A 13,581-nucleotide genomic window follows, 5' to 3' on the forward strand; every position below is an offset into this window, starting at 1 on the left:
CAGCCGTCCCAGCAGCACCACCTTCATCACCACCATCAAGACCAACAGTCGCCCCAACAGGCACATTATCAGCAGCAGCAGCAGACAACAATCGGCACGGTATCTCACGATTCCACCCAGCAGCAGTATCAACATTCCTCTTCGGCCTCGTCCGGTTCGTCGTCGTCGTCGTTGTCATCGTGTGGACGGAGAGAGGACTCGATCGTTGCTAGCGAGCTGGACGAAGCAATAGGACCACCGTCGGTAACGGATAGCAATACAAACAATGGCAACAACACGTTTATCATCATCATCCAGAACGATGGTGGCGTCGGCGAGGCCCACCTAACGGCGGCGACCGGCGTCAACCCTTAAGATGTTAACTGCTCAAATACATACATAACCAGGTGCGGTGGGTGGGAGGCTTAGACGTAGTAGGGCGATCGTGAAGCAAACATCCCCAGGTGGCGCAAAAACAAACATACATCGGAGAAGAAAAAGCATGAAAACAAAAAAAAATCCACTCACACACACAAAACCACACATACATACGCGGAACGGCGCGGAAGGAGAGGTGCGCAGCGTCAGTTGAGACGGCAAAAAACTAGTATGCACCTTTAGCAATTGTTGATGTAAATGAATTTACAAGATTTGTTATATTATTTTAATAACTCGTAAGTCGATAACACTGACGATAGCATAGGAAATCGAGGAAGCATGGCTAGAGGGAATCGAATACCGTATAGGTAGCGAAACGGATGGCAAAGGCGACGGGAAAGGAAATGTATTTTAAATTATTTTCCTTTCTTTTTTTATATATATATTCATATATTCGTGCCTCGATCATGGATCATATACTGATCGTTGTTTTCTATTGTCTATTTTTAAACAAGATTTATTTCTTTTTACGTTTTAACAAACAAACACACACAAAAAATGGATTAGACTGTTCGTTCCACGCGTGTTTGTGTAGTTTAGCGAAAGGGAGTAGAACTCACCCCCAAAATCGGGAATCCGTCGATACTGATTACGGGGTAAAAGATACAAGAACACACAGAATCACCATCTCTCTCTCTCACACACACACACAAGAGGGAAGACACATTTAAAAGTGCAATGATCAGTCGATCTAGGAGCGAGACGGAGCAAAGCATTAAATAGTATCGAACGTTCGAATGTGTAGAATCCGAGCAGATTCCAACCGGACACCAAGTTTTATGTTGGAGCATTGTACACGATTGTTCTAGCAGTTTTGGAATAGAATAAGACGCATCGCATTGCAGTGCGGTTTACTGTTTATTGCTTTCGTTCTAGGGATTTTTTCTCTTATTTCTTCGCAAGCGGCTAACGTACAAAAATGGAGTATGAACTATTATTTTGTTTGTTTCGTTTCGTTTGGACAACTTATTTTGTATCGATGGACGGGGATGAGCGATGAAGTGCCCGAGATGTGCGGTATGTTAGGAAAATTTGGGACCGAAGCGTTAACCGATCGCAGCTAGCGTGGTTTCGGTCTTTTGCAACTGAATAGTCTGATTTCTTTAGTTAATACCTTCCGATAGAAAGAGAGAAACTTTGATACATGAAAATGAAATCGAAGTTACATGAAAATGCGATCCAGCTGTTACACAAACCGACAGAACAGAATCTCTCCCCTTTCTCTCTTTCGCTTAGGTTCGCTTAATTTGTACGTGTGTGTGTATTTTTTGTTTTGTTTTATTTCTTATTTAGTGTAAGTGACTTAGGTATACCCTTTATCTTACATTTACTGGAAATGGTCTAGATGAAACTATTTTGGAACATAAAGAGTGTGTGAGTGGTAAAAATATAGCTTCAGTCTTCAGAAAATTCAACAACTTGATATCCACAAATTCGCTTTTCACCTTTTTATACTCTGCGTTGCACTTTTCTCAATTCGATTCTGGAAATAATGGCTATTCCTTTCGCTCAGTATTAGACCACTAACGAAAAGGAAGCTGCCCACGGAAAATGCAATCCCAAAAGACCCAATGAACCGAAATAGACTTGTTACTAACTCGATTACGTCAAATACGTCTCAGTCGTCTCGCACAACCTAGCTTTCCTTTCTTATGCTTTTGAGCTATAGCTAAATAATCGACCCTTTTTGGCATCCGAAAAGATTCGATTTGATCCACAGCTTGCAGGGTGGTTTTCATGCTCTTTGTAAGAGGAAACTGTTGTAGAGTTTGAAAATCCTTGCAATTCACAAATGAAATGGAATTTGCACAATGCAACCACCGTAGCTTTACCGTTTCCATTTTCTTAGTGGAAGCCTGTTAGGCAAAATATTAGGTCGTGGGGAAATCCTTCTACTGCGCCTTCTTTACTTTACACCGAACTGTGGTACTTTGCTGGTTTTCTCATCACTGTTCTGTTGTTTGTTTGCTTTGTTATTCCATTTGCCCTGTGTCATAACGATACGGATCGAACATGTGTTCGATAAGTTAGATAAATGTGTGAGCACGTTCACAGCTAAATTGCCCTCTGTTTCAACTTCGTCAGAAGCAAAAGTACATTGTAACGAAACTTGACACCAGGACTGAGAGAACGCTTAGGAGGTGGGAAAAGAAATTCAAAAATCGTACTGAAATTATTAATAAGATATTGTAGGACAATTTTGCGCTTAGCACACTCACATTTTACACACACACACACACACACACACACACATACATATACACACATAAAACCCATCTAACGATGTATAATTCATCCTTGCAAGCACGTAATGATAGCGAGTTAGGAGTGGATGATTTTGTTCGACATTTTCTATTTGTTCGAATTGGCTGCAGTGCGCATACAAAGATGTAAAAGCAGGAAAATACAAATTCTAGCTCCAATATTAAACCAATATTTTACGTTGGGTTGATTTGTTTCCGACAAGATTGCTCTAAGTTTTATGGCTAGGTTCTTACAAAGTGATTAAGTGTTGTTTAATTATAATCAGAAGAAAAATCGCACACTTCCAAATAATACATAATTAAATCAAATTGGATGATTTAGGTCGATGGATCTGGGTTGATCATTTTCTTCTGGATTGTGTACAAAAAAAAGGAAACTGAAAGGTTGACCAAACATCATTTGGCCCATGATCTTTCTTCAAAGTAACTTCAACGCAAGATAAACAACAAATACGTTCAACATACACACATATGTTTACAAATTCTGAAGTAGTAAAACACAATAGATCAAAAGGAAACTGGCTCGAATTGAGAATGTTAGGCAGAGGACACACACACAAAACGGTCAAAACAACAAATTCGAACCGCAAATGAAATGAGAACTTATAAATGTATGGGTGCTTCTATATGAAAATATATATATAGGTATATATATAGAGAGAGAAAGATAAAGATGAGGATAAGAAACAAAGCAGAATGATATACATATATATACATCTATATTTAAAACAAAACTAAAGCGAATCGAAGAAATAAGAGAAAGAATATGGAAAGTATAACAAAAACAACACAAAAAACCAGATGCAAAATGAGGGAAGAGGGAAAAAGAGTGTAACAATACGCTAGGTATGACTGTGAAAATGAAAGTAGTTTGGTAATTGTGTAAAGTTTAGACAGGAATCTGGAAAGTCCTCGAGGATGAACTCGGTACAACAACGTCTAGGAAAACCACTCACAAAGCCACACAACAAAACCTACATTTGAGAGATAATGAAACTGTTATACAAACTCCAATCTGGCGGAGAATGTATATGGATCCAACTCAATGAGACTCAATGAAATGCAAACGAAAAAAATAGCGAAAAATTAAAACCTAACACAGAATGACTAAAGCATAGCGTGTGGTTTGTACAATGGCCGAAGGACGAAACGGAACACAGTTACAGTTTGAAATCAGACTCCTTAACTCGCCTGATCATCTTCACTTTTTCATGAATGTAATGAATTAATTGCCTTAAATGATATATACAAAACAAAACATATATAAATTGCATAAAAATATACAATAAAATATATTTAAAAAACTGGATGAAAAAAAACACAAGTAAAACCCAGTAAAAACGTGCAGAACTGTTATTGGTTAGGGAAAACAACCGGAGACTACACAGAAATGATACACACGGAACGGAACACACGTACATACAGGCAAACCAAGTAAAACACAAACACTAGAACATAGCAGGCAGGACGAGTTCCTACAAAAGAAAAACAAAATGGGACTCTATCGTCTGTACAGAAAAAAAACTGTAGCGATTAGACAAAAATGTTACGGTGTGGTGCAACATCGCTCAGCTGTGTTGCACACGGCATCGGTTGGAGATAATGGTAATGAATTAGAGTTTAGTGATTGACTCCATTTTGTATGCGGTACTTCTAAATGGCGGAGGTGCGTGTATTATGATGACGATGATACAAATACAAGAATAAATAAATAAAATTACACACAGCACGGTACGGCAGGAGACAAAAACAAAACAGACAAAAACACACGTGAAACATACAAAGTAAAACGATGATTAAATGGTTATCTATAATTCTATACATATAGACTATTATATACATAGTGATGATAGTAGAGAGGGAAAGAAAGTAACAATAGTGTGTAAGCAGAGTGCAAGAATGATGCAGTTATGCGAAAGCAGCAGATGGAAGGAAAACAAAACGTTTAAGCATGGATAAGACGGATAGGGAAGGCTCGCTATCCGGATGTGACACACATAGGCATAGGCAAAGTTGATGAAATCTAATATAATTTAAATTAATTTAAACGAACGATGTGAGAGAAAACTTTAGATACGAATAATTTTTGACTAGTGAAAGCGAAGAAAAGGGAAAATATGCGAAGCGTGGCGTTCTTTCGCTCATCAGGGTAACCGTAAATCAGGTATACATAACATACACAACCAAGCTACAAATAACCGACAAACACACACTTTGTGATGTGACTGATAGGAGACAAACAAACAAACAAACAAAACACCGAAGATAAGCGGAAGAAACGCGAACGCAGCAAAAACAAGTTGATATACATGATAGTACATAAACTCACAATAGCAAAATTCGGGTAGCTCTTAAGTTCACTGAACATTTATTCTATAATCATCAAAAGATCAAGTTAGGACAAAATGTTAGGCAAAGCAAGAAAAACAAGGGTGAAAATAAAAATACACTCAAACCGAAAAAGAAGATATGAACACTCCCATTCAAAAATAAAAAAAGAAAACATACATACAAACACACACACACATTAAACACATACAAAACACACACGGTTAATGAGAATATTGCATAATGATTCACTGAGCGGACGGAAAGCCTTTTTGAAATAAACTGATTAATCCTTATTATGATTATTGTGTTGATTTTGATTCATTCATTCACTTTAGGAGTTGTATACACCTGATGTTAAGCTGCAAATAGCTGCAACAAACGCGTGTAGTGTCGTGGTTTCATGTCGTGCATATATTTTGCTATTCTAAACCAATCAAGATAAAGCTACAACGTGTACAATCTGCAACTAAAAAATAAACCATTTTAACCATTTTATTTGATACTTAATTGATTTGAGATAGCAATAGATTGTTCAGAATTGTGATTGTTTTATTTCTTGGTTTTCTTAAATTAGAAGAAATAAAGCTTCTCTACTACGGTGAACCACTCTCTGTAAATCGTTCTAGTCTGTTCAGAAAGGCTAATGCGAAATCAATCTTTCTTATAACGTTGAGTGGAGCTGTTACAGGCTGAATTCAAACAAACAAAAGTAAACGAACAAACAAACAATCCCATACAAAATGCCCGTTTCTAGTGCACAAAGTATGCAATCATTGCAACACATGTTACATGATAAATAAAGTCACATCACAATACGAAAAGCAAACAAAACAAGAAATCAACCAAACAAACGTAAACAATAAACAGTAAGTAAAGTGAAGTAAATTTATTCTTCATATTTTTTTTTACTTTATTTGTAAATGCTAAGAAAGCAGTCGAAATTAATAAACAGAGAAACAAAAATCAGTAACGTGTAAGGGCTCCACCAGCTCCTGTAGAAAGAAAGAAAAAATTATTGTAATTAGCTGCTTGTGGTGGAAACCAAGCAAAGTTTGAGCGTTTGTTATGTTATGTTGAGACATTTGTACGTTAGTATAAGAACACAACGGGGATGGATGTTGGTGCAGGTGTATGTTCACTATTCGGACTAAATTTGGACAACAAGCAAGAACTGATCCTTTTGGAAAAATTTATACTACAGCACAACACACACATAGACACACTAATGCAGTTGCATTTAGTACCAAAACGATACAGCAGAACTGATTGGTGTAAAACGATGGGAAGGCGTAAATTCCATTTCACCATAATTCTATGCACTGATCCTGTGTTTTTATTTCTAAGTTTTGATGTAGTAAACCTGTCTGTTTATCGAAACAAGTTAAAATTTAAGGCACACCTAGCAGAAACAACCCTGAAACCCCTGTAACGTAAGCAGTAAAATTTTCCCAATAGTGTTTTGAAACTTTTGATCATATTATACAAGGCTTTCTTCCGTTCCCGTACAATGGAAGTAATACTTGAACAATTCTACACTTGCCGATTCATTCTTCGAATGCGTGTGACTGCACTTTGGCGTAAGTACCGATTTGCAACAAAGAAGATAAAAGACTTAACAAAAACCATACGAGAGCTCTTACTCTAAAACGAACGGGATGCTGAAACTACAGCCAGACATACAGGTTGCAGCAGGGATTAGTAAAAACGAAAACCAAGCTCGAATCTGTACACTGTTGGTTTACGTGATATGATTTTCTTTCCCAACTACATTTCTAAAACAAACAAAAAAGAATTTAAATTAAAACGGAGAAAACCCCTGATTGGCACTGATGGCACAACACTGTGTGTGAGTGTTTTGATTATAATCTACTGCAGATGACGCGTATTGTAAAGTGTTAAGCGCTACCCGCTTGGGTTAAAAAAGACAAGGGAAAAAACATTGTAAGGTATGATGTTAGAAACAAAGCGGACATTGAATATTTGATGCAAAAACCATCACAAATTTGCAACAAAAACAGCAAAAAAAACACAAATTACAAAACATTCAGAATTCTGTATCGCAGACAAGTAGAACAACCCACAGCAAGTGAAACATAAAATCGAACCTAGTAAAAATACAAAGAAAAAGAAACATAATTAGTCAAATTCAAACGGAACGATTGATGTTGCGTTGGTTGATTGACACTAATGATGACAGAAGACAATGTAGTTATTACATTTAATTGAGTTTGTGGGGTTTAATGGGTTCCCCGTCAATTGGCTAGTAGGTGAAATTGTATGTTCGATGCGGAACCAATCCAAGTAACAGCAAGCGGATATTACAAAAATCGAAATTCCGATGAAATACGAAAGAAACGCATATTGATTTAATTTAAAAAAGTAACAATGAATTATCTTGACTTCCTTAAGTCCGTAAGTCGTTTACTTTTTTTTTTATTCAAAACATGATAAAGAACTATTGGAAATATTAGAAGTGAGAAAATGTAGAAGAAGTTAGAAGAGAAAATTTTTTGTACACTTTTATTTGCATTATTAAAAATCGCATAAAATAGTAACACTTAAATAGAACTTAAACCAAAGTAGATACCTGGCACAAGTGCCATTTAATTACAACAGAACGTTTGTTTCCTGTACTTTTTTCTTGTTTCTTCTTGAACCTACAGGAAAGAATATGTAAAGGGTTCGAATAATGTTAAATAAATGCAAATCGTCAGTAACTTCAAGCTTTGCAGCGTTGTAAAATTCCCACTTGAGAGAGAATGGAAAAACCTACGCATTGATGTCTTTGTGTTTCTTCAACTAGACTTTTTTATTACAATAACCAAAAAAAAGGCACGAACAATAAGTTCAACGATCTTATTAACTTGTCTTACCGATAGATGGGGAAGCACCTTTATCAGATCCACCTATTATCCAAATCTGCAAACCGTAAAACCGAGCCACCCGGTAACAAAAGGGATGGTCATCCATGTTTTCGTGCGAACCAGCCCAAGAAGGCTTTGTTTCCCGTTAAGAATAATTATTTTGGAGCACTTTTTGCTGTTTTTTGGTTTGCTCCTGTTTGAAGGAAAGCATCATATTTTGGGAAGGGAAAATAATTACTGGCTTGAACCAGCATTACGTTGGGCTTGCTGTAGGTTAAATTGGAATTTATTTGCCAAAATTTAACCACTTCTTTATTGTGGGGTGAATTTCTCTGCAGTACCTTGATGGTTTGCAGGTTTGACGCTTCCGTTTTCCGGAAAATACAGAACCACCGGTTACTGATGCACGATGTTTGCTTTCCAGGAACGAACGAATTATTGTAACCTTGACACAACAGGTACGCCACAGTTTCCGACCGGATAACACTACGTAACCTACGGTAAGCGTTCAAAGCATCATAAAACATTATGATGCTCTAATGGGTGGTACACCTGCGAGACCACGTTGTACGGGTGACAAACATCGAGTCTCGTAAAATGCAAACAAAAAACCCTTTATACAACAAAAACGATTGGTTGCTGAGAACGCACGCTTTAGCAAAACAATAGTCAATAGGGAAGCTTTGTACGAAACCGAAATGGTGTTGTTGTTTTAGCAGATGATTAATAATGCTCGGAGCTGTGAATTTCAATTAGCCACCGGAGAGGAGGGTTGTAATTATTTAAAAGGGCATTAGCTTCGGGGTCTTTGGTCGGTAATGTGATCGACATCAAATTAGTAGCAAGATTAGTATAATCGTTATTCAAATAAACATACATTGATTGTGTGAACTAAAAGCTCTAACTTGAACGAAAAGCGTTAGTTCCTGCCTACTGCATAAAAGACTTCAACTACCGACTAAACAACGAACCCGTTTCAAAGTGCTACCATGTCAAAAGAAAACGTTACAAAAAATATATACACATGTTAATCGCTCCCAAGCACGACAACATATCTATTTTCGAATCTGATCTTAGTCTATCGTTTCTCTAATGTGTACATCTTTTTTCTTCACTACCGACCGAGATTGATACGATTTACAAATAAGTGGTCAAACTACAGCATGCGAGACGAGCTCAGAGAAGAAGGATAGCGACCAATAATATAGCCAGCAATGGCTTAATTACAGGCACGCAAACACCATCCAGTTTTCAGTGTCGTGCGGTTTGTTGACCGCTGAGTCATCGCGCGTCAGATGCCGTCCTGGAACAGGCACACGAGCGTTGTAAAGCTCGTGCAGGACCGGGCCCTATCAGACGTGCGGTTTTATAGCTGGTTTTTAGCAGGCGAATGAGTCTTAATTGGGTAAGCACAATTATTGATGAGGGTGAATAGGAAAGCGATGGTATGTGATTTTCCTAATCGTGTCTACCTACGGTACGCGAATGTGGAGAAAGAATTTTTTAATGGCCTAGAACAATTTGAATAAATTGAATCAAAGTTGAATTATCGAATAAGAAAATAAAAAGTTTCCTGTGTTCGAGAAATTTTTCAATCAACCCTTCAGCGAATCTGGACACAATTCGGACAAGCTTATTAGCATGACGGTGAATACGATCGCTGCGCAAAGTTAAATCCCCACATAAGCTCGTCCACCGTCTTGTCTTTCTCTCGTTTTTTCCCACTCAAGAGAACCGGAAGGAAAGACAGCCGAAATTATCGAGTCCCGCATTCTGCTGGGTGTGTTTGCGAGCCCTTAAAAAGTATTTGCGGTGAGATGTGTTTTAGCCTTCTTTTTACGTACACGCTCTCATCTTTTACATACCGAAAAACTGGTTTACTGGATGGTTTAGCGAACAACACAATCGAGCCATTGGAGTACTTTTGTTTCGATCTTCCTTACTACAGTTCACATGTTCGATTTAAAAAACTTCTCGTACCGTAGTTTCCTTTTTTTATTTCCTTTCTGTTGTTGTTTCCTTAATGTTTTCTTCACATGAAATCACGCAGCATACTGGAAGCTTAATTAATTATCAAGTTTTTCGGTTGTCCAAATTGGCGCGATTGCTGCTGATTGTTCGCTTTTGCATATGAGCATGTGAAGCTGATTTCACACATTTCTGGGACTTGTAGGGATAGTCTCCTGCAGACAGGATGTGCCAAAGATTAAGCCACTTTTTGGGTTGCTTTTGTTAACAACCGTACAAAATGAGCATTCAAGTTTGCATAATGACAATACAGCAAAACGTTTATAGCAATAATTTATTTTAGTTTGTAAGCGCAGTGATGATTTTTTTCCAGTAGTTACATTCATTATCAAAGCATCGTTTTCAGTTTTGTAAAAAAAAATAATAAATAAAATCTAATCCTTCGTATATCTTTCAGTTTAAGATGATAAATAAAAAATCACTTTACATTATACAAAATAGCATTTTAAACAAGCTAGAAGAAAAAAAACTATATCTTTATAAGAAGTTCTTCTCGTTTCTTCCATGCAAGCAACACTCCTCGTCCAACCGTCACATTCCGCCACACGCGAATAACCACACCAGAATACGCGCGCATTTCCAAGTACACACAGTAGACTTTTGCGCGCGCGCACGAAACGAAACACAACTCCAAAGCAGAAGAGAGGCAAAAATGGGAAGTACCAGAGTGACGGCGCGTGGAGGAAAAATATGTTAAAATATAAAAATAAAATCACCCCGGACGGCGTCCGAATAATTCAGTCGTTTTCGTCATTCGCTAGCGTACGGACGCACCGGGTTGCGAGACACGAGTTTAGTGCTGGACGTGTTAGATGCTTCTTTTTTAATCTGCTCTCCGAGTGTGACAGCAGTGCGGGCAGTGCAGTACAGTGCGGTTCAGTGAACAGAGAGTAAGCATTGGTTGTGTGTAGTACACCGTACTTTGAGGTAACACCTACGGTGTAGTAGCAATTCATAGTATTATGTGTTGCAACCGTGGGAAAATAGTCCCGAAATAAGCGAACTCCCGCGGGAACTCATGTGGATACGTATGTTTTCTATGTTGTTTCGATACAGAATAGAACAAAAAACGGGTGCACATTTGAATAACAATTTTTGTTGGATGTTACCAGAGGGTTAGTGAATGTGTGATTGTTTCTGATAGCTAATGAGCATTAAACTTCATTTCTTATAATAGTTTACTAAAAGCGAAGTGCAACAAACAGTACCTTAAGAGTGGATTGATTTTGTGACATGGTGATTGTACTTTTCGTCCTTCAAGCTATTAGTGCTCTTACGCATTCATAATGAATATTACTTGCAAGAAATATTTAAACGATAAAGGAACATTTTTGTAAATTAATGTCCTCACCAAAACCATCGCTAGTAGCCTCCTTGTATTTAAAAACATCAATCAGAGACTTTAATACAGTGCCCCTGGTAATAAAGTGTGTTTAGTGTCGCGAAAATATGATCGAAAAATATGCAAACATTTTCAACACACATTTGTCGCAGTGCCATCACTGTTTGGATGTTCTGGATGCTGGAGCCAGTGCTGTGATGCAGCTTAAAAAATGTGCTTTGAAATGTAAAACAATATATACCAGCAAGCGGACGGATTTGAATGAGAATACCTGCCCATTCGTCGTTATCCGCACTGCTGCTAGAATGATCCGATCGACTGTACCAGATGGGAAGGTTTTATTGACCTTGCCTGCATACGCGCCCATCACATATGGTGCATGGTGAGGGCGATTGCATGGCAGAAAACCACCGCAACACCCATTTCAAATTTAACGACAATTATTCACATGATAATTAGAAGCAATCCGCAGAGTGCCCGTTTTCGCTTCAACCCAGAACCACCATCATAATGGTTGGGCAGGCTGGACAAAGCTGCTGGATGGATGCAAGAGTGGTTGGGATACGTTTTGTGTTTGTGGAACATGGCACACAGCATTCTAAGTTCTCGTTTTCTGTTCCCGCCGGTTCATGTTGGATGCGCATTTGTGTACGCATGTGTGTTGTTTTTTTTTTACGAGATTCGGAAGAATTAAGACAGAGTTTCGTAATGCTTGGCAGTGAAAATTTGTTGGACATTCGCATTCGGTTTTGGAAGAGTTGAGAAATACTTCCCCATTGGGGTCAATGCTGATGTGGGATGCCTAGATCACATAGAATAACCTTGACTGGATTGGGAAATTCTTTAAAATTATAGCAACTGTTTCGGCACAATGTTTTTGTGGGAATGGGAACGTTTCTGGTAGAATAGATTCTTAGTTTGTGAGGTCATAGTGAGCAAATATCTTCTGGAGGGATTTGCATTTGCTTATTTTTCTATAAACGTTATAAACATAAACGCCTCTATCAGGACTACATAAAAGTTCTAACAGGATCATAGAAGAGATACTTTTGTCTAGCTCAGAGCTTGTATTCTAAAGTATAACGATATTCTAACATGTACAGTTCAAAAATATCTTCCAAATTTCTCAATTTAATAACTCAGATGTCATAAATGAAACTTATTGCCAAATTTAGTAGCTTCTTGCAAAGAACAGCTCCTGTTTGATTAAAATCTCATAAGAAATGATATGACTCTACTTTAAGACTACAGAATCTGCATAGATAGTTCCACAACTAATCCAAAATCTGTTATTAAATAAAATTAGCTCCAAATTCTTTTGGAATTATTAAAACAAGTTCCTTACATATCGTATTCCTAATGAAATGACAGGCTTGCCTAGTTGAATTGAAATGTAATTCCATCGTTTATCCATCAATACGGATACGGATTCTCGTGCGCAGATCGTAACAATGCTCCCGGGTATGCCCTTCAATACACTAATTCTATTCCATAATCGACCACCAGACCAACCTGTCATAATGAATTCGTAATCCTATCTGTAACACCGAACGCAGTAAAACAACGAAAATGTGGTCACCTCTTTCCCGGGACAGTGCGTCGAAACAGAGAGCAAAAACAAATACTATCCATCAAATTTTAACATATCAAAAGAGATGTCTGACCTCCAAATGTTTCCTCGTTCGATGGCACCCCAAGCCGTTGTGTTTTTGTGTTGTGTATTGCTATGTTTCGTTTGCGTTATATGACCAGCAACGCTTAATGCGCTGGACAAGGGGGAAATGAATTCTGGCAACCCTTCAGTTGACCAAAATCCGTTCAGCCCTAGTACTTTGTGTCAGCGAACCATCTTTCCTGGCCTCATTTCGGCAAGTTGATTTATAACTTATCACCAACGGCATGGCATCATTCGTCATGGGATAGGATCGACACGAATTCGCACGAAAACCCCATTTGCAAACAATTCTTTAGGGCCTGGTCGGAATTTGGTAAACTGAGCTTATCCGAACGCATTCCTGGTTCTCATCGCTAGCGACACACTCATGGAAACATTTAACAATGGTTTTTTTTCAATTCTACAAAAAAGGATAACCGTTTAAATTAAAACATCCAATTACATGTGTTTCGTTAAGAAAGGTCCTTTACCCTCAATTTAACTCTTTTGTTTCCCTGTACAATTAACCCAAGTTCTTTCTCTCTTAAATGCAAGCGTGTCAATTGAAACCAAAGCTTCTCCACTCCCACTACATTACAGTCCCATTTTTTTCTTCTCTATCCTCAGCTCTGCCAACGGTTTTGTGATTGAAGCAAACGAACTGCGACCGGGACAGGCGTA

The sequence above is a fragment of the Anopheles marshallii genome, chromosome 3 (assembly GCF_943734725.1).
Source record: "Anopheles marshallii chromosome 3, idAnoMarsDA_429_01, whole genome shotgun sequence".
Taxonomy (NCBI): domain Eukaryota; kingdom Metazoa; phylum Arthropoda; class Insecta; order Diptera; family Culicidae; genus Anopheles; species Anopheles marshallii.